This window comes from Procambarus clarkii, chromosome 32 (genome assembly GCF_040958095.1).
Source record: "Procambarus clarkii isolate CNS0578487 chromosome 32, FALCON_Pclarkii_2.0, whole genome shotgun sequence".
Taxonomy (NCBI): domain Eukaryota; kingdom Metazoa; phylum Arthropoda; class Malacostraca; order Decapoda; family Cambaridae; genus Procambarus; species Procambarus clarkii.
In genome coordinates this window covers 39310851-39330194 of record NC_091181.1, presented here as the reverse complement: position 1 = coordinate 39330194, position 19344 = coordinate 39310851, and positions in this window count along the sequence as shown.

Sequence of the window (19344 nt, the reverse complement as noted above, 5' to 3'; positions counted from 1 at the left end):
ACTTTCTTCTCTGCCTCTGACTTTCTTCAAGTTTTTTTTTATGTCTCTTTTTTTTAATGAAGCTTTCTCTGCTTCACTTTTATTGCCTCTTGTGAAGAGAAGGTGAAACCACTGGTGCTTTAACTACTGCTACTAGCACAACAACTACTACCACTATCTCTACAACAACTACTACCACTATCTCTACAACAACTACTACCACTATCTCTACAAGAAACGCCACCAATGTCTCTACTGAATCGACTACTACTATCGTTACTACAACTACTAACGTAATGTCAAGGCTACTACTGCTACCAACCTTAACTGTTGGCCCCCTGTTCACCCAGCAATAACTAGGTACCTGGTGGTTAACCGAAAGGCAGGTTGTATTCCTAACTGGCCTCTCTGCCTGAAAACAGAAGTCATCTTTCCTGTACCAACCAGTGTAAACAATAGAGAGAGAAAGAGAGAGTGGGAGAGAGAGAGAGAGAGTGGGAGGGAGAGAGAGAGAGAGAGAGAGAGAGAGAGAGAGAGAGAGAGAGAGAGAGTGGGAGGGAGAGAGAGAGTGGGAGGAAGGGAGAGAGAGTGAGAGGGAGGGAGAGAGAGAGAGAGAGAGAGAGTGGGAGGGAGAGAGAGAGTGGGAGGAAGGGAGAGAGAGTGAGAGGGAGGGAGAGAGAGAGTGGGAGGAAGGGAGAGAGAGTGAGAGGGAGGGAGAGAGAGAGAGCACGCTAGCATTCTTACCCAAGCCCTTGAGTGGCTCTTTTCCTCGGTAAGAAACCTTCTAATTGGCTTGAGTGTATACTCATTGAAGCAATTTACTGGAACTTGTTTCCTAAGAGGGATACTTCAGATTAGGCAATGATTTCTCGCATTAAACCAAGTTGAAAAAATAGCCGGGAATCCCTTTTTTTTAACGTTGAAGCAACAGATGTTTCAATGGAATCACGAGAAAAAAACTAATCTTACGCTTGGATATGATCTTTCATGAAAGGTAGAACTTAAGACACTGGTAGAGGGGAGACACTGAGACTCAAAATGCATTTGATATATTTCTTTACGGTCACCGAGCCTCGCATCATTCGTATTGGAGAATCATTCCTGGTCGAGGAACTACCCTTTCTTTGCCAGCGACGGACTACTGCTGCTGCTGCTGCTGCTGCTGCTGCTGCTGTTGCTGCTGCTGCTGTCAGTCGACGACCTCAAGCTAGGGGACGCGAGGCTCTTGGGGGGGGGGGGGGACAACGACCTTGCTCTTGCAAGCACGTGGACATTACCGACTTGGAAGACCTCTCCTCTCTGTCGTGCAAGTTAAAAAGACTGCTCCTACAGCTCCTCTCTCACAGCCCTCCCACACGCACACACTTGCACGCACGCGCGCACACACACACACACACACACACACACACACACACACACACACACACACACACACACACACACACACATACACACACACACATACACATACAAGAAGGTGGAGGAGTGGCCCTGCTGGTAAGGAAGGACTGGAGTTTTCAAGATATGGATATTCCGGACTGTGAAGGATTCAGAGACTACATAACAGGAACTATGCCATTGGGTGGAGCTAAGATAAGCTAAGACGAAATGACTCAAGACCCAGACAGGTGATCGATAGCAACAACATGAAAACCATTGATATAATAGCGAGAGCAGCTTCAGTTGCCTGCAGGAATGGATCCAGACTCCTAATCATGGTCGACTTCAACCACGGAAATATAGACTGGGAGAATGGGGACCACATGGACGTACAGATACATGGAGAGCTAAACTCTTGGACGCGGCCACAAGAAACTTTCTGAGCCAACATGTCAAGGGTTGGCTCAAGAATGAGAGAGGCAATGATGAACCAGCTAAACCCGACCTAATATTCACATTGCTGACGAAGTGTCAAACAATATAAATGGAAAGATTAATTCATCTTGTGTTTCTTCACCCTCCAGATGGTAAAAGTTATTTGTGTAGAATGGAAAATATCCAAAAGAAAATTAATATAGTCTTTAGAGATCTTTCACATTTTATACATTTTATGAGAGATTTATATAAGAGATATCAAAATATGTTACATTTTATGACGTAATCTACGTAAAGGAAAAGCTAATCTGAGATCTGCAAGGAATTCCTCTGGGAGAAATGGGAGTCCTATGACGTCCTGAGACACGTGACTTCTCATCCTGGCTAGTTATGTCTCTCAACACCTGAAGCTTATGATAACACTTCTATTAGGAATTCAACGCATCACCTTTCCTCTCATAAAAATGCAAAGGATATGAATTTCAATTCGTCTCCTTGCTTGAATAAGCTGATAGCTGTCGTCTTCTTCAGAAAGCCTTGTGTTGGTTCTTAGAGAGCTTTGTCTTGACTTATGTTGCTCTATCTTGATTCTTAGAGAGCCTTGTCTTGACTTATGTTGCTCTATCTTGATTCTTAGAGAGCCTTGTCTTGACTTATGTTGCTCTATCTTGATTCTTAGAGAGCCTTGTCTTGACTTATGTTGCTCTATCTTGATTCTTAGAGAGCCTTGTCTTGACTTATGTTGCTCTATCTTGATTCTTAGAGAGCTTTGTCTTGACTTATGTTGCTCTATCTTGATTCTTAGAGAGCCTTGTCTTGACTTATGTTGCTCTATCTTGATTCTTAGACAGCTTTGTCTTGACTTATGTTGCTCTATCTTGATTCTAAAAGGGCCTTCACTCTCACATCGCCTTATGTACACCCTTACAGAGCCTTGTTAATTACGGTTACTACTGACAAATGACGATTGTAGGATCCTCCAAGAGGACTTAAACAAGTTGCAGAGATGGTCAGAGAAATGGCTATTGGAATTCAACATGAGCAAGTGTAAATTTATGGAAATAGAATTAGGCGATAGGAAACCAAAGGGACAGTACACAATGAAGGGTAATTACCTACCTGTGACGTTTCAGGAAAGAGACCTGGGAGTGGACGTAACGCCAAATCTAACCCCAGAGGCACACATAAATAGGATAATGACAGCACCGTACTCTATGTTAGCAGAACTTAGAACATCATTCAAAATCCTAAGTAAAGAGGCCTTTAGAGCACTTTATATAGCCTGCGTAACACCAGTCTTAGGGTATGCTGCCCCCATCATAGAGCCCCCACCTGAAGAAACACATAAGGAATATGAAAAGATTCAGAAGTTTGCAACGAGGCTCGTCCCAGAGTTGTGGGGGGATGAGGTATGAAGAGCGACTGAAGGAACTGAACCTGACGACGCTAGAAAAAAGGAGGGAGAAGAGAGATATAATAGAGAAATATAAAATTCTTAAGGGGATTGACAAAGTGGAAATAGACGAAATGTTCACACTGAATACCAGCAGAACAAAGGGACATGGGTGGAAGCTGGAAACTCAGATTAGTCATAGAGATTTTAGAAAGTTTTAATTTAGCGTAAGAGTAGCGGAAATGGAATGAAATAAAAGGTTAGGTTGTGGAAGCAAACTCTATTTATAATTTTAAAAGTAGATACGATTGTGAAATAGTACAGGAGTCAATACTGTAAATAGCCGATCCGATAGTGTGAGATCTAAGAGCCAATGCTCGATCCTGCGGGCATAAACAGGCGAGCACACACACACACACACACAAACACTCTAACAAACAAAGAAACACACACACTGGCACACAAACAACCCCCACACTCACACACAGGCTTCTTTAAGAACACAACAAGAATATTCTACGTTAATTAACGTTGATGGTTCTCAGACGTACGGCATGACTCTAGCAGCAGCGAGGGAGGAAACATGAAAGGTAGAGCCAGGGTGAGGGACTGACGGAGAGGCAGAGTAAAGGGGAAGGAAGGACACAAAGTGAAGATGGAAAGGAGATTAAGGGTGGGAAGGAGAGGAAGAGAGCCGGAATAGGCTGGAAGCTTGGCGAGCGTCGAAGGAGAATGGAAGATCTTTAACTTTCCTAACGAGGGTAGAGCGATTATTCTCTCTGTCTCTGTCTCTGTCTCTCTCTCTCTCTCTCTCTCTCTCTCTCTCTGTCTCTCTCTCTCTCTCTCTCTCTCTCTCTCTCTCTCTCTCTCTCTATCTCTCTCTCTATCTCTCTCTCTCTCTCTCTCTCTCTCTCTCTCTCTCTCTCTCTCTCTCTCTCTCTCTCTCTCACTAACAGAATATTGTTAATCTAATTACATCTCGATCACACAACTGTTCTGGGCCACAATTCAGCAAGCATTTATTCAATCACTTACGGAACCTCTACATCTTTCCTAAATCTTTAGAGCTTTGTTTATAGTTATTAAAGCCATAATAAGCTCCAAATATCTAAGAGGTTGTTTATAACAATACGACCCGTCCTCAGACCAGGTCAATTCCATCCAGCGGTCGACCCCAAAGACTCATCAATTTTAACATGCTGTTGTTAATATTCGATATATGATATATAAATTAATATTGTTTTATATTAGCATATATAAATATATATTATATTAGCATATATTAGCATATTGTACATATTTAGGCATTGGTAAGGTTAACCCTTGTGTGTGTGCGTATGTGTGAGTATTTACTATTTGTGCCTACGTAATCGAGCTATTAGCTCTTGGACCCCGCCTTTCTAATCCATCAATTTTTCCTCTATTATGTCTACTACATATATTTTTATCTCTAACACACACAAACACATCCCCAGGAAGCAGCTGTCTAACTCCCAGGTACCTATTTACTGCTAGGTGAATAGGGGCATCCGTGTTTCTGCCTCGGCCGGCTGGGAATCGAACCCGGACCCTTAGGACTATGACACCCCGAGCACTGTCCACTCAGCCGCGAGGCCCCCCCCCCCTCTATGCAATGTCAGCGTACGTGTGTGGATATATGGATATGAATGTGTGTGTGTGTGTGTGTGTGTGTGTGTGTGTGTGTGGATATATGGATATGAATGTGTGTGTGTGTAATTCACGTATGTATGAATTTAAGTAGCAATTTAGAGCAGAAATTAATAATACAATAAAAATATTCTCCCCATCGACATCTCATCGAATAATATCGTCAGTGATGTTCAGAAAAAAACATTATAAATAATTTTCCCTGCAGCAGATATCAAAAGTTTTGCCGGAGTTCTAATTATTATGGTGTCAATAATCCCCAAACGATGAGACACTAGCAGTATGGAGACAGATATATTGCCAGCCAGCTAGGCAACCAACCGGCCAACTAGACAACCGGCCAGCTAGGCAACCAACCGGCCAGCTAGGCAACCAACCGGCCAACTAGGCAACCAACCGGCCAACTAGGCAACCAACCGGCCAACTAGGCAACCAACCGGCCAACTAGACAACCGGCCAGCAGTAAAGCCAGCCACACTCGAGGACCAGAGAGCCAGCTAGCAATTCAGTTTGAATGATAGTTAAACAGCACATCAGACAATTAGCCAGTTGGCCGATCAGTGTGCGAGATAGCCAATCCGGCATCACAGCACTCAGCCAGCTTGCCAGTCAGTCAGTCAGCCAGCTTCATCTTGCCAAGGTTAGCGAATTAATTTTCAAATGAGAAACTCTGCGAATGACATCAGGAACAAATTTAATTAACTTCCATTTTTTTTTGTACGTAATTCTGCCTTCCCCTCTCTAGGCCAGGGAAAAAACATTATCTTTATGGCGTCAGCACCTGCGTCCAAGCACCTGTATATAAATGACAAACAAATGCAGCTTTTCAAATACCTGAACATAAGGGGCCAAATTATATTTGGTTGGGAATGTAATGACTGCACATGGGAATTTTCGTAGAAATAAAGCTGTATAACAAAAGTATTCGAGAGAGTTCATTGTATCTGAACGGTAATTATGCAGTTTACTGTTCCTGTTTTAGATAGAAACAGAGCAAGAACAGGGAAGCTAATGCAACAGTATTTGAGGTAGATTTATTGGGATAAATTGTTGCATATAAGTTGTACTGGTTTTGTTGAGGGCGTTATATCCGTCTTGTTCCAAGGGGCAACACACACATAGTTGGATGAATTGTTCCATCGCGTCAAGCCAGTTCTGTTGTTACATTCTTGTTCATCTGTACTCTCTTTCTCTCCCTTCTTGGCCTGTCTCTTCCATTCACACCTACGCTTGATTCCTCACGCTTAACTTCCCTCTCTCGCTTATCACGCTGCCTAAAACTTCAGCTTGATTCTCAAGCTTATCCTCCCACTTGTTTAACCTTCTTTCTTTTATTTTGTTTTATCTTCTTCAGTCTCTTCCCCTCTCAATCCCTCTAAACTCTTCCAACCCTTCTCTATCTCTCTTAACTGTACTCCCATCCATTTCTTTTCATTTCCACCTCTCTCTCTCTCTCTCTCTCTCTCTCTCTCTCTCTCTCTCTCTCTCTCTCTCTCTCTCTCTCTCTCTCTCTCTCTCCCTCTCTCTCTCTCTCTCTCTCTCTCTCTCTCTCCGACACTTTTTTCTTAACTTTTGAACTTTCTCATCTATTATTTCTCACTCTTGTTTTAATTTCTCCTCTCTTAACCTACACACCTCTTCTCTCTCATCCTTCCACATATCTGACCTCTCTCACTATTCGTTCCTCACCCTTCTCACTTGTTCTCTTTCACCCTCTTCGCCTGTTCTGTCTCTCACTCTTCTCATCTTCCTTTTCTCAAGCTGTTCTCTTTAATCCTTCTCATATGTTCTCTCTCACTATTTTAACTGTTCTTCTCCCTTGTCCTCTCTCACTCCTTCTCTTTGGTTATAAATAGGAGCTGCCTCGTATGGACCAATAGGCTTTCTGCAGTTGCCTTTGTTCTTATGTTCTTATGTTCTTTCCCCCCTTCCATTACCACCCCCCCTTCTCTCTCTCACTTCTCACTCCCCCTCTCTTTCCTTCCCCCCTTTCACCCTTCTCTCCTCTCTCTCCATCCCCCTATTTAACCCTCTCATTCCTGGCCTGGTACCTCCACTACCGGGGTCCCCCAGAAGCGCCATCAGACAGCAGACGGTGTGGGTACTCCAAGTTATTGGCTGATGGGGGGTTGTGACGTCCGCTCGTTTAGCCTCGGCTCCCTGCCTGCCTCGTTAGTGATGGCGGTAATAAACGGGACAAAAATATTACAGATTTACTCTCCTACATCGGCCATTTTCGCCTAGAGGCCGACGAAGAGGTTATAAGATCGCTGGCGGGAGTTATGGGAGCTAGAGACTTGGGGGGAGGGCTAACTCGATCGTCTTCAAGGAGATATCTCGAGTGAGATTTCAAGATGATGCGTTAATTTTTGCGTTAACATTCAACTCGTGGAGTTAAACAGAGGTGATGTTTGTTTGTGTGGGAAGGGGCAGTTATGATAGTGATCTGAAGGAAGGTTAGGTAATATATAGGGAGCCGGTCGGCCGAGCGGACAGCACGCTGGACTTGTGATCCTGTGGTCCTGGGTTCTATCCCAGGCTCCGGCGAGAAACAATGGGCAGAGTTTCTTTCACCCTATGCCCCTGTTACCTAGCAGTAAAATAGGTACCTGGGTGTTAGTCAGCTGTCACGGGCTGCTTCCTGGGGGTGGAGGCCTGGTCGAGGACCGGGCCGCGGAGACACTAAAGCCCCGAAATCATCTCAAGATAACCTCAAAATAGGTGCTGCTGGCTCTTGTGGCATCGATTGCCCGAGATTGAAGATTTTGTTGAAAAGGGAATAAAAGCTTGATCGTAGAGAATTTGAGGAGGAAATCGGTAAAGTTCCTTCAGGAACGGTGGCCAAAATCACCTGAATTCCACTTATCTGACCGACATGTTGGAAATTGGCCACTTTTCAGATTAATTAGTCCGATGTCAGCCACTTTTCTGACCGATAAGTCTGATGTTAGCCATTCTTCTGATCGATAATGTTAATATCAGGATCCTTTTCTGAAAGATTAGCCTAATATCAGCGAAATAAAACACACACATGCAAACGTACAAGAGTTAGGGAGGAGACATGATTACCACCTACCGCATTCGCAGAGGAAATGACAGATATTTGTGTATAATTTGAGTCAAGTGTTGACAAAGGCCCAGATCGGCCGAAACGTTCATCTCTCTTTCCCATTTCTCTGTGGATTTTTCGCATAGAAATGATCAGTGTTTAGTGATCGTCAATTGCATATATATATATATATATATATATATATATATATATATATATATATATATATATATATATATATATATATATATATATATATATATATATACAATTGACCCTCTCATTCATTTTATATATATATATGAATGAAAGGGTTATATATATATATATATATATATATATATATATATATATATATATATATATATACAATTGACCCTCTCATTCATTTTATATATATATATGAATGAAAGGGTTATATATATATATATATATATATATATATATATATATATATATATATATATATATATATATATATATATATATGAGAGATGCCTCCTCATATGAACTTTGTGCAGGTTCATTTATTTCCATGCAATTATTTACTAGGTCAAAGAAATAACATCCTATATATAACACACGAAATATGCGACACAGTAACTCCTCACACATACTGTGATCTCTGTATATCATCATGAGTTTCGTGCATAGTTTGATCACCCTGTTGAAATGTAAATAATTGTTGTAAATTCATATGAGTTAATTTTAAAGCATAGCCATCAGAGCGATGATCCAGCCAATTTACATCAAAGGACATGGTAAATGGCAAACAACCGACAATGATAGACACACTCACTGCGCCGACGATGGAAACCATCAATTATAACATTAATAGAACTGAACAAGGCTTTATTTGTGTACTTTAACCTCTGCTCTGCTACTCGGTTAAAAACGCAACTTCACTATCTATATTTATATATGAAACTCTATAAAATTGACATTTTATATATATGTATATATATATATATATATATATATATATATATATATATATATATATATATATATATATATATATATATATATATATATATATATATAGGAAGGGAGTACCACCTCTGGGTGTAAGAAAGGGACCCTTAGCCTTGGAGAAAAGCACACATAACGCATTAGAGGGGATTTTTAGGTCCCCCTATACTACTGTTTATATATATATATATATATATATATATATATATATATATATATTATATATATTACTACTTCACTGGACAGTGGTTAACGTGCCACAAAAGATCCTGTGGATAGAAAATGTTCATTGGAAATATTGACTATTTTCATACTCAGGTCATGTGCTCCAAAAATCCAAAATCGAGCCTCAGAGTGACGTAACTGAGTTTGTGGGGAACAAAAATATCAGATTGTATGTGCGCTTGTTGAAGCTTTTATTAAATTACTCGTGACAGGCATGATGCTTTTTAAATGACTGGTTGGTTTGTTTTCGGCCAATTTACACGTAATTCTTTTATATTAATGAAAATACACCTTTCGTATACACTCGAACTGAAAACATAATTTCCTCTGATTCAAAATATTTCCGACTTTTTACATTTCGAAGTAACCTTCTTCAAGAGGTAGATCTAAAGAGCTCTAGAAAGGCTACATATATTTAATATGTTTCATAAGAAATACAGATGAAAGATTATGTGATATGAAATTTAATGTCTCAAGTCAACAAATCCAACAAGGGTCGTGACGAGGATTCGAACTTACGTCTGAGAGAATCTCAGACGCTGCCTTAAAATGTCTCAAGGTTTCAAAATAGATAGAGGTAATCAGAAAGGCATTGATGCCAATTTGAAAACTGGTCTTAAGGTGATATTTTCAGGAAAATCAACATTGATGAATGTATTATTGACACTCAGATATCATCCATTTATCTCTCTCTCTCTCTCTGTCTATTCATGTCTGGGGCTCCGTCTGCCTCTCTCTGTTTCTGTCTGTATATCCAGGCCTTGCCCTGTCTGTCTCTTTCTGTCTTATAAAAAATGTTAATTTTCAACCACGGCCAGGCTAACCATAGCCCGTGCTTCTTTCCCCGCTCCTGTGCCAGGTAAGTTTCGGGCTCACCATAGCCCGTGCTACTTGGAACTTGTTCCGAGTAGCTGAATCTACAACAACAACAACCACGGCAGTGTGGCTGTTCGTCAGTTAGAGGAGCTCAACTGAGGGATACATTAAACAAATGAATAATTTCCCATAGTTGCTTTGGGAAAGGAAGAAGGACTCAGAAACCTTTGAAGCTGATTGTTCGGGCGGATTATAGACGGCAGGAAAATCTTGCAAATTTTCCAGAGATCAGTGAATGATAGTGAAGTTGTGCAGCGTGACTGGTCTGGGGTACGTGACTGACACACGCTAGTTAGGGTAGGTCTTAGTTAAATGTTTTAAGAAATTCTGACAATTGTAAACACTCCTAGGCCATTTTCTCCAAAGTTCGCCTTTTATGGTACTCAATTATAAACATAAAATGCTTTAAAAGTCAGACCATAACATCGAAAAATGGTTCATTCAAATGAGAATGGTCCAGGACGGACCGAAACGTCGTCGTCCCTTCACCTTCTAGTGTGTGGTCTGGTCCACCCATCTTTGGTCTAGAAGCGAAGCGAACTATCAGGGGTAAAGCGCCAAGCCCATTTTATGTGCCTGTCTCTGCCTTGTGTGTGCGTGCGTGTGTGTGTGTGTGTGTGTGTGTGTGTGTGTGTGTGTGTGTGTGTGTGTGTGTGTGTGTGCGTGCGTGCATGTGTGCGTGCGTGCGTGCGTGTGTGCGTACAAGCGCGCAATGCACAATACACAATATCGTTGGAAATAACATTTAATTTTCTTGGATTTGAGAAAAAAATATAATTTACGTAACAATACCTACTCAGAGACATATTAGAAGAGAGAGAGAGTCAAAGAATTGAAATAATAATCTTCATCTTGACTTCTAAAAATTCTAGCTAAGTCTGCCTTAATAGGCGATTTGAGAATATCAGAAAACGTTACATAAAATGAAATGAACCCCGGTTCAATAGTTTCGAGGTGTTTCAATATTTGCGTTAAAAACAAACTCTTAAAATCTAAATGATTCAGACCAGTTTTCACTTTAATTCCGCTCTCATTTCCCATTTAGTTGGTCATTAAGTCTTTTTGTTATTTGTTAATCATTTGGGGCTTTATGATACTTTTGTCTTATTGACAAATACGAGGAGTTTTGTTTTATGAATTAGTAAAATCTTTATTTAATCTTTTAGGTTATTCGAGTCATGCAGTTTTTACTATTGTTTGGTTTGCTCCTTGTTTTATTCTGGCTTGGAACACTAACCAGTATTGCTATGTCACATAATTCCCATTCTTCTCTTTGTCACATTCTACTTCCCTGCCATTCACCCTATCTACCAGTCTCATACATTTCACCTTTGTAAATGCACATTAATGACACTTAGAACACTTTATGTAGGGCATACGTAAATCTGTGTATCTATGTATTTACGTATGTAGGTTAGCTTTAGCATTTTAAAAGCACCGAATCACCACTGTGGTTGATTGTTCAATAAACCCTTGAACTATATGATTAACACATCTCTAACCCTGTCCATGGAGGACAGAAGAAAATGTATATATGCTGGTTAGCATTGTAAATGTGTGGCCACGTCTGTGGTAGAAAATAATAATAATAATAAAAAAAAAGTCTCACTCCATCACATTACTACATTCTCCTTCCTTCAACATTCTCACTTCCTCCCTATTATTTCCATTCCCTCTCATTCCCGTACCTATTTCCCATGCTCCTTCCCTCTCTCCCGTCCTGCCGTTCTCTCTCCCAGTGACATGAAAACATCCATTGGTAACACGCTATGTACAATCCCACACACACACACACACACACACATTTCAGGCTTCACGCGAGTCGAATTCGCTGTAACAGAAGCCAATCCTACGAAAAGAGAAGGTTATTGGTCAACCTTGCCACTCCACGACCTTGCTACACGATCGTAATTTGCCATGGGTACTTGCCGGAGGTTAAACGAACCAGTCTGGCCTCCAACCTCGACCAGGTTAAACGACACAGTCTGGCCTCTAACCTCGACCAGGTTAAACGAAACAGTCTGGCCTCCAACCTCGACCAGGTTAAACGAAACAGTCTGGCTTCCAACCTCGACCAGGTTAAACGAAACAGTCTGGCTTCCAACCTCGACCAGGTTAAACGAAACAGTCTGGCCTCCAACCTCGACCAGGTTAAACGAAACAGTCTGGCTTCCAACCTCGACCAGGTTAAACGAACCAGTCTGGCCTCCATCCTCGAGCAGGTTAAACGAAACAGTCTGGCCTCTAACTTCGACCAGACAGGCATACTCTCTTATAGATAAAGCTTGAAAATGCTTGGAAAAATCCTGGGGGGTTATGTCTATGTTCCAGTTAGTTTGTAGAGTTCTTGGGTGAGTGGATACGTTGATGAACGAGTGTGTGTAGCGTTGATATGTTGTTACCAGAGCGGCTCGACCGTACCCATGCAGTAGCAGCTTTCTTCTTTGTAGCACCCATGCATGACTGTTGTCGAACAACACCTAGTGATCTGATAAAAAATTTGCATATATATATATATATATATATATATATATATATATATATATATATATATATATATATATATATATATATATATATATATATATATTATTAAATATGACCGAAAAAGTAAGATTAATAATTCTAACACGAATTTTCTCAATCTTTCGTACATTTCTTTTCACTGTTGGAGGTAAATCAAAAATCAATTCTCCAAAATTCATTTTTATTTCTAGTCTGACGCGACACGAGCGCGTTTCGTAAAACTTATTACATTTTCAAAGACTTTAGTTTACAAATACACAACTGAATAGAACTTACGCATCTCCGATTTTATATCTACATTTGAGTGAGGTGGATGGGGTGAGGTGGCATTAATAGGGTATTAATTTCATCAACACAAGACAGAACACGAAACAATGGGTATTGAATAGAAGTGTTTGTAGAAAGCCTATTGGTCCATATTTCTTGATGCTTCTATATTGGAGCGGAGTCTTGAGGTGGGTAGAATATATATATGCACAACTATATATATATATATATATATATATATATATATATATATATATATATATATATATATATATATATATATACATATATTAGTATATTTTGGTAGCAGTCTTTCCTGTAGACATATATTATTAAATATGACCGAAAAAGTAAGATTAATAATTCTAACACGAATTTTCTCAATATTTCTTTTCACTGTTGATGGTAACTGAAAAATCAATTCTCCAATTAAATTTTTCAGTTACCAGCAACAGTGAAAAGAAATATAAGAAATATTGAGAAAATTCGTGTTAGAATTATTAATCTTACTTTTTCGGTCATATTTAATAATATACATACATATATATATATATATATATATATATATATATATATATATATATATATATATATATATATATATATATATATATATATATATATATACATATAGGGGGGTACCACCACTGGTGTAATTATAGGGACCCACAGCCTCAGAGAAGGGAACACAGAGCACTCAGGGAAAAACTTGACATTTAACTCTGAATGCGAAAGAGTGTTCACTTCTCCTACCACCCCCTTTTTTTTTTATTATGATGTACACTTTATTATGCAAGGTTATACAGTTACATATCTGATTTCATACAAAAAATGAACATTAAGAGGACACAAGAAAAAGTTCGCTTCCTAGAGGCTGTAGATTTCCTCGAACTCCTCCGACGCCGGGCAGGAACCGAGGATGCAGCGGGCATTTCCCCTCTGGATCGCGACACTGAGGCGCTGAAAGAGAAAACTTGCTGCTCTAGGGTCTCTTGTGGTGTCAATGAGCTTGGAACCAAGATCCTTAAGAAACCTTCTTGCACTCTCACCCCATGGGCCTAGGGTCTCAGACCCTATTGGAACGAAATTGTACCTTTGATCTAATTGCCTGTACTTGACTGACTTTTGTTTTTCTCTGTGTGTCGCTGCGGCTCCTGCCGTGCCGGCAGAGAGGGTGATGTATGTCGTTGCCAGGGTGGATACGCAAGTATAGTCCCATGCTAACTGCCTGCCACCCTTCCACGGACGCAGTGTGATTCCGTCTGGTCGGCCGGCAAAGCTAACAGAGTCACGGTTCAGTAGGTTGCGGGGCTCTCTCTCCGCTGGACACTGAGCAGAGGCAAGGCTTCTTTTAATGATGTCGTTGACTTCGTCGTGTCTAGTGTGCCAACCACCCGATTTTCCACAGTGCAGGCCATGCAATCCATATTCGTCAGCATCTGCCTCGCCGCAAATACACCTGTGAACAGTGTGGATAGGGGCAGCAAGGCGGAGAGCGACTGCAATACGGAGCTCCTGCGGATCAAGACGTGTGCCTGTCGCAGACATAGGGACTGCCAGAAGGAAGTCCCCTGCATGGGGAGCCTGCACAGCTGTGAGGCGTGCACGATCACTGGGGGTTGTTGCTGCCTCCAGCAAAGCTGTGGCTTCTTTGTCTACAATGGGGCTGTCCCAACTGGATTGTTTCTTGGCTTTCGGCATGGCTGGTCTGAGTGCTGGGTCTGTCATGGCACCCCATTTCGTGTCACATTCCGTGTAGTGGGGGTCCTGTATCCCCGCTACATCACTCAGGGTGTCAGGTAGAATTTCCTTAACCAGGTCATCTGATGCTGAGGAGGAAGACAGGAAGGCTGGGACTGCAATTTGGGTGGCGGTGCGGACACCCAAGCCACCGAGCCTGACAGGAAGAGTGGCTTGTTTCCACTGGCATTCGTTGAGAGAGAGGTTAACAACTTTTTCCAGCATGGTCTTCAGTAGGAGGTCATACTCGTCAAGCTTTGGGTTGTTGTAAGATGGGGCGCACCTCAGAAAGTAGGTTAGCCTCGGAAGGGATAGGCATTTGGTGAGGAGATAAAAAGCATCGTGGGCATCGATGTCACCTATTCTGTCTTCCATCCTCCTAAGGTCTGCGATTTTCTTGTCGAGGATCTCCTCAATGGCGTTAGACCCGAGGGGAGCTCCAAGGAGGGTGCTGTTCTCGGCCCTAATGACATGGGCTCCAGGCAAGGCAGACCTTATTCTAGCTACGATGTCTGGGTTGGAGGGTTGGGGCTTGGAGGGTTGGGGTTGGAGGGCTGGGCTGGGTTGGAGATGTCTGGGTATACATATATATATATATATATATATATATATATATATATATATATATATATATATATATATACATAACCTAAGTCATTACTTGGGTAATGTCTGTAATCATAAGACACAATGGTTGGGCCATTTGTGCTGGCTGGAAAATTGTAACCTTCTGTTGGCTGGAAGCTCAGAAAAAAATGACTCTTCTTGTCCTGCCAGCAACAAGGTAAACTCCCCGGCGTGAGTGAGAAGCCAAATTTAGAACATTGAGTAATAGACTGTCCAAAGCCAGTAAGGAAAGGAAAAAAAATACCCTCACAAGGTTTACCCTTTACCTTAGCCTAACTGGATTAATTTCGCGCGAAAATGGAAAATTCCAGTTGAAACTACAACTACCGCCGCTCAATATCGACTTCTGTTATGTTCTCAGAACGAGGCCAATAATGCTTGTGTCGGGAGCAATCACGTTGGAGCAAAAACGGGAAAGTTGACATGTTATACTACACACAGGATAACTTTCTCTCCTGTGTCTCCAGGTGTTGTGGCGACACGTTTGGGGTTTTGATGGGTTGTGGGGTTGGGTCTGAAAGGCTTGGGGGTTGAGACAGGATGAGGTGTGGAGTGCGGTTTATGAATTGTGGGATTTAGACGGGTTGGGGGCCAGGATTGGGGCTAAGATTAGTTGGGTTTATGAGTGGGGTTTAGAATGGATATGGATTGATTGATTGATGAAGGATTAAGCCACCCAAGACGTGGCACCTCTTAGACTTTGGTCTAAGACTTGGGTGGCACCTCTTAGACTTGGGTCTAAAACATGGGTGGCACCTCTTAGACTTGGGTCTAAGACTTGGGTGGCACCTCTTAGACTTGGGTCTAAAACATGGGTGGCACCTCTTAGACTTGGGTCTAAGACTTAGGTGGCACCTCTTAGACTTAGGGGTTAGAGCTTAAACTTACGATATATGACTAACCCGTAAGTGGTAGATTTTTTTTTTGGAGTGAATGTGATCTTTGGTCGTGCAATAGATAAGGCATAAAATGAGGGTAATAAATGTGGGGCGATGAGTTGATAGGTTGAGGATACAGGCTGGGGCTTTATCAGCCACCTGTTTGGAGTTGCAATTTACAAGTGTTAGTCACTTAAGTCTTTGTCAACTTTGCGTATTCTTGTTGAATATGCCTTAAACTATTTAAGAAACATAAACAAAATGTGTTATCTTTCATATAGAGTGAGAGTGTTTTGATATATGGATACAATATACATATATTTTAGGTGTTCTATTGAGGTATATAAAGGTTTGAAATCGCTGCTCTTGAAGGGGTAAATAAGCCCCTCACATGCATACTTACCAATGAATACTTACTTACTTACGTAAGTATTCATACTTACCAGTATGAATACTGGTAAGTATGAATATCAAGAAGTCTTTTAAAAATCACATCAACGGTACTCAAAACCACACTATCCACCAGAGATATTCTGACTATCAACACATAAATTATTGACAGACAAGACAGTCAGAGCTGTGGCTTTAGAAATCAATCACTCTCATCCACCAATCACCAGCCAGTTTAGGTTTATCTGATGGTCAGTGCACCAATGGCAGAGCTTAAACGCTAAGCAGACAGACATGCAGAAACACAGACAAGCACTGAGACAGAAACAGTGGCAGACAGGCAGCTAGAAGCAGAGATAAATCTGCAGAGAGATTGGATCGACCACGGCAGAGAGTGTGTGTGTGTGTGTGTGTGTGAGAGAGAGAGAGAGAGAGAGAGAGAGAGAGAGAGAGAGAGAGAGAGAGAGAGAGAGAGAGAGAGAGAGAGAGAGAGAGAGAGCAACACACAGAGATATAAATGCAGCGACAGACAGAAATAGGGAGGGAAGTGGGGGGGGGATGTTTGAATAGAGGGAATAGAGAGGTGGTGAGAGAGGGAGAAATAGGGAAGAGAGGGGACGAAAAAGGGAGAAGAGAGGTGAAACAAAGATAGTAGAGGTGAAAGAGAGGAAGTGAAAGTCTGAGAGGGAAGATAGTGAAAGAGAGACATGAGAGGGGAATGATTGCAAGAGAAAGGAGGGAAGGGGGATTGGGGAAGAGTTGAGAGAGAGACCCGAGCGAAGCCGGGTCTCTTTTGAAGTAAACCTATAAAAGAAACTTCAGAGAGTTAATTTCTCAAATTCCCTCTCAATTGAAGAACGCCAGAAAATATAGAGATGTTTCATGCTAGAATCATTGATGATATTTCATCTTTTTTTGACCTCTCGTCTGTATTCAGTATTTCTGAAGTCACGTCCCTCGCGATTTCAGAAAAAAATTATGAATTTTGTTGGAAACAAGGCCTCCAGGGTAAGGCCCATATAAGCCGAAACGCAGTAGTTTTAATGAAAGATGCAACAGAGGAATTGATACTATGCTGTGAACTAAGAACAGTGTAACTGAATACAATAAGAATAAGAATAGAATAGAATAAGAATAGGAATAGAATAAGACATAGCAACATAGATTCCTTACATATTGTTGAAACAGTCAACATTTTCAATGACAGAGGTGAAGTGTATATATATATATATATATATATATATATATATATATATATATATATATATATATATATATACAAGCTAGCTTCAGTAACCACACATACATCCCCAGCAAGGATATGTGGTAAGATGTCACACGGGCCAATAATAGTCCTTCTTAAGTTCCTTACTTAAGAAGGAATCATCCATGATATCAGAAGGAATCAGCATGATATCATCCGTGATGATATCATGCAACAAAGGGTAGCTGGTGTCGCCCTGGGTGTCCCGACCCTCCTCTCGGTATAATATTTATGATATTTTTTTTCATGGGTATAATTGAACAGCAAGTTTTTGTTGATATGATTCTAAAACATGACGTCTACAGACAGACAGATTGACAGAAAGAAGGTGGGAAAGACTGGTAGAGAGGGTAAAGCAGGAGAGAGGGGGAAGTAAAGAGAGAGGGGTGAGGTAGAAGAGATGGGAACAGACGAGAGCAAGGAGGAAGAAGGGATAAAGAAGGCAGAAAAGGGAGAGAGGAGGAAGGCAGGGAATGCCGCCCCTATCTCCACCGAACACCGGTGTATTTGCGGCTATGTGCGGGCAGATACACCAGTATCTGCCATGATTCATAATCAGATACACAAGTATCTTTAAGGCAGCCATGGGGTCATCTGTCGTTAGTCACAGGGAAAGATTGCCAGACATGAAGCAGTCAATGACATCACCAAGAGAAGTTTGGCTACAGCTGGGTGTCCAGCACAAAGGGAACCCCAGTTGTGCAGGCCTGACAACAGCCAAAAACCCCCAGATGGAGTCACCGTGCAGCCGTGGAGGGAAGGTAAACAGGTCGTATGGGACTACACGTGTGCATCTACATTGGCTGATACCTATCTACCTTACAGCACAGCTGAGGGAGGCGGAGCAACCCCCTTCAGGGAGACCCAGAAAAGTAACAAGCACAGAGACCTAGAACGTTGTTACAGGTTCGTGCCGATAGGCTCTGAGACCCTGGGCGCCTGGGGTAAATGTCCACTCAAGTTCCTAAAGGAGGTGGGTGAGGAACTCATTAGGCAAATTAGAGACTCAAGAGTGACCAGTTTCCTGTTCCTGCGCCTCAGTGTCGCGGTCAAGAGAGGAAATGCTTGCTGAATCTAGGACACGTACTCCACCTCCGAAGAGCTGGATGAGGTCTTCGAAGAGTGATTGTTTTATATATATATATATATATATATATATATATATATATATATATATATATATATATATATATATATATATATATATATAATCATTAATCGCTGATAACGTTAAAGAACTTCCTTCACAGGACGTCAAGGAACCATATGTGAAGGATAAATGCTATAAATCGATTATATTTGAAGTTTCACTTGGAATTAAAGTATGACTTGTATAAGGTCGAATAATATCTTATCATATCATAGCAAAGAGTGAACTCTGCGTAATTATTTACATCACTAGAATCTCTGATACAGTTTATTTTCACATCTGACATAGTAGATTTATTAAGACCTCGGAGACGTTTGGTTTTCAGCATTAATTATCGAATATCAGCTTGACAGCAGCTCGACTGAGTAGCGATTCAAGAATAATGTTTATCTGCTTGTGTTTAATAATAGTTTATATTATGCTGCCTCTATTATGATAATACTGCATATATCTATTTACTAGATAGAGGTATATTCCTCCACGTAGGGTAGTTGTTTCGACCATACAAAGTATCTGATACCTGGT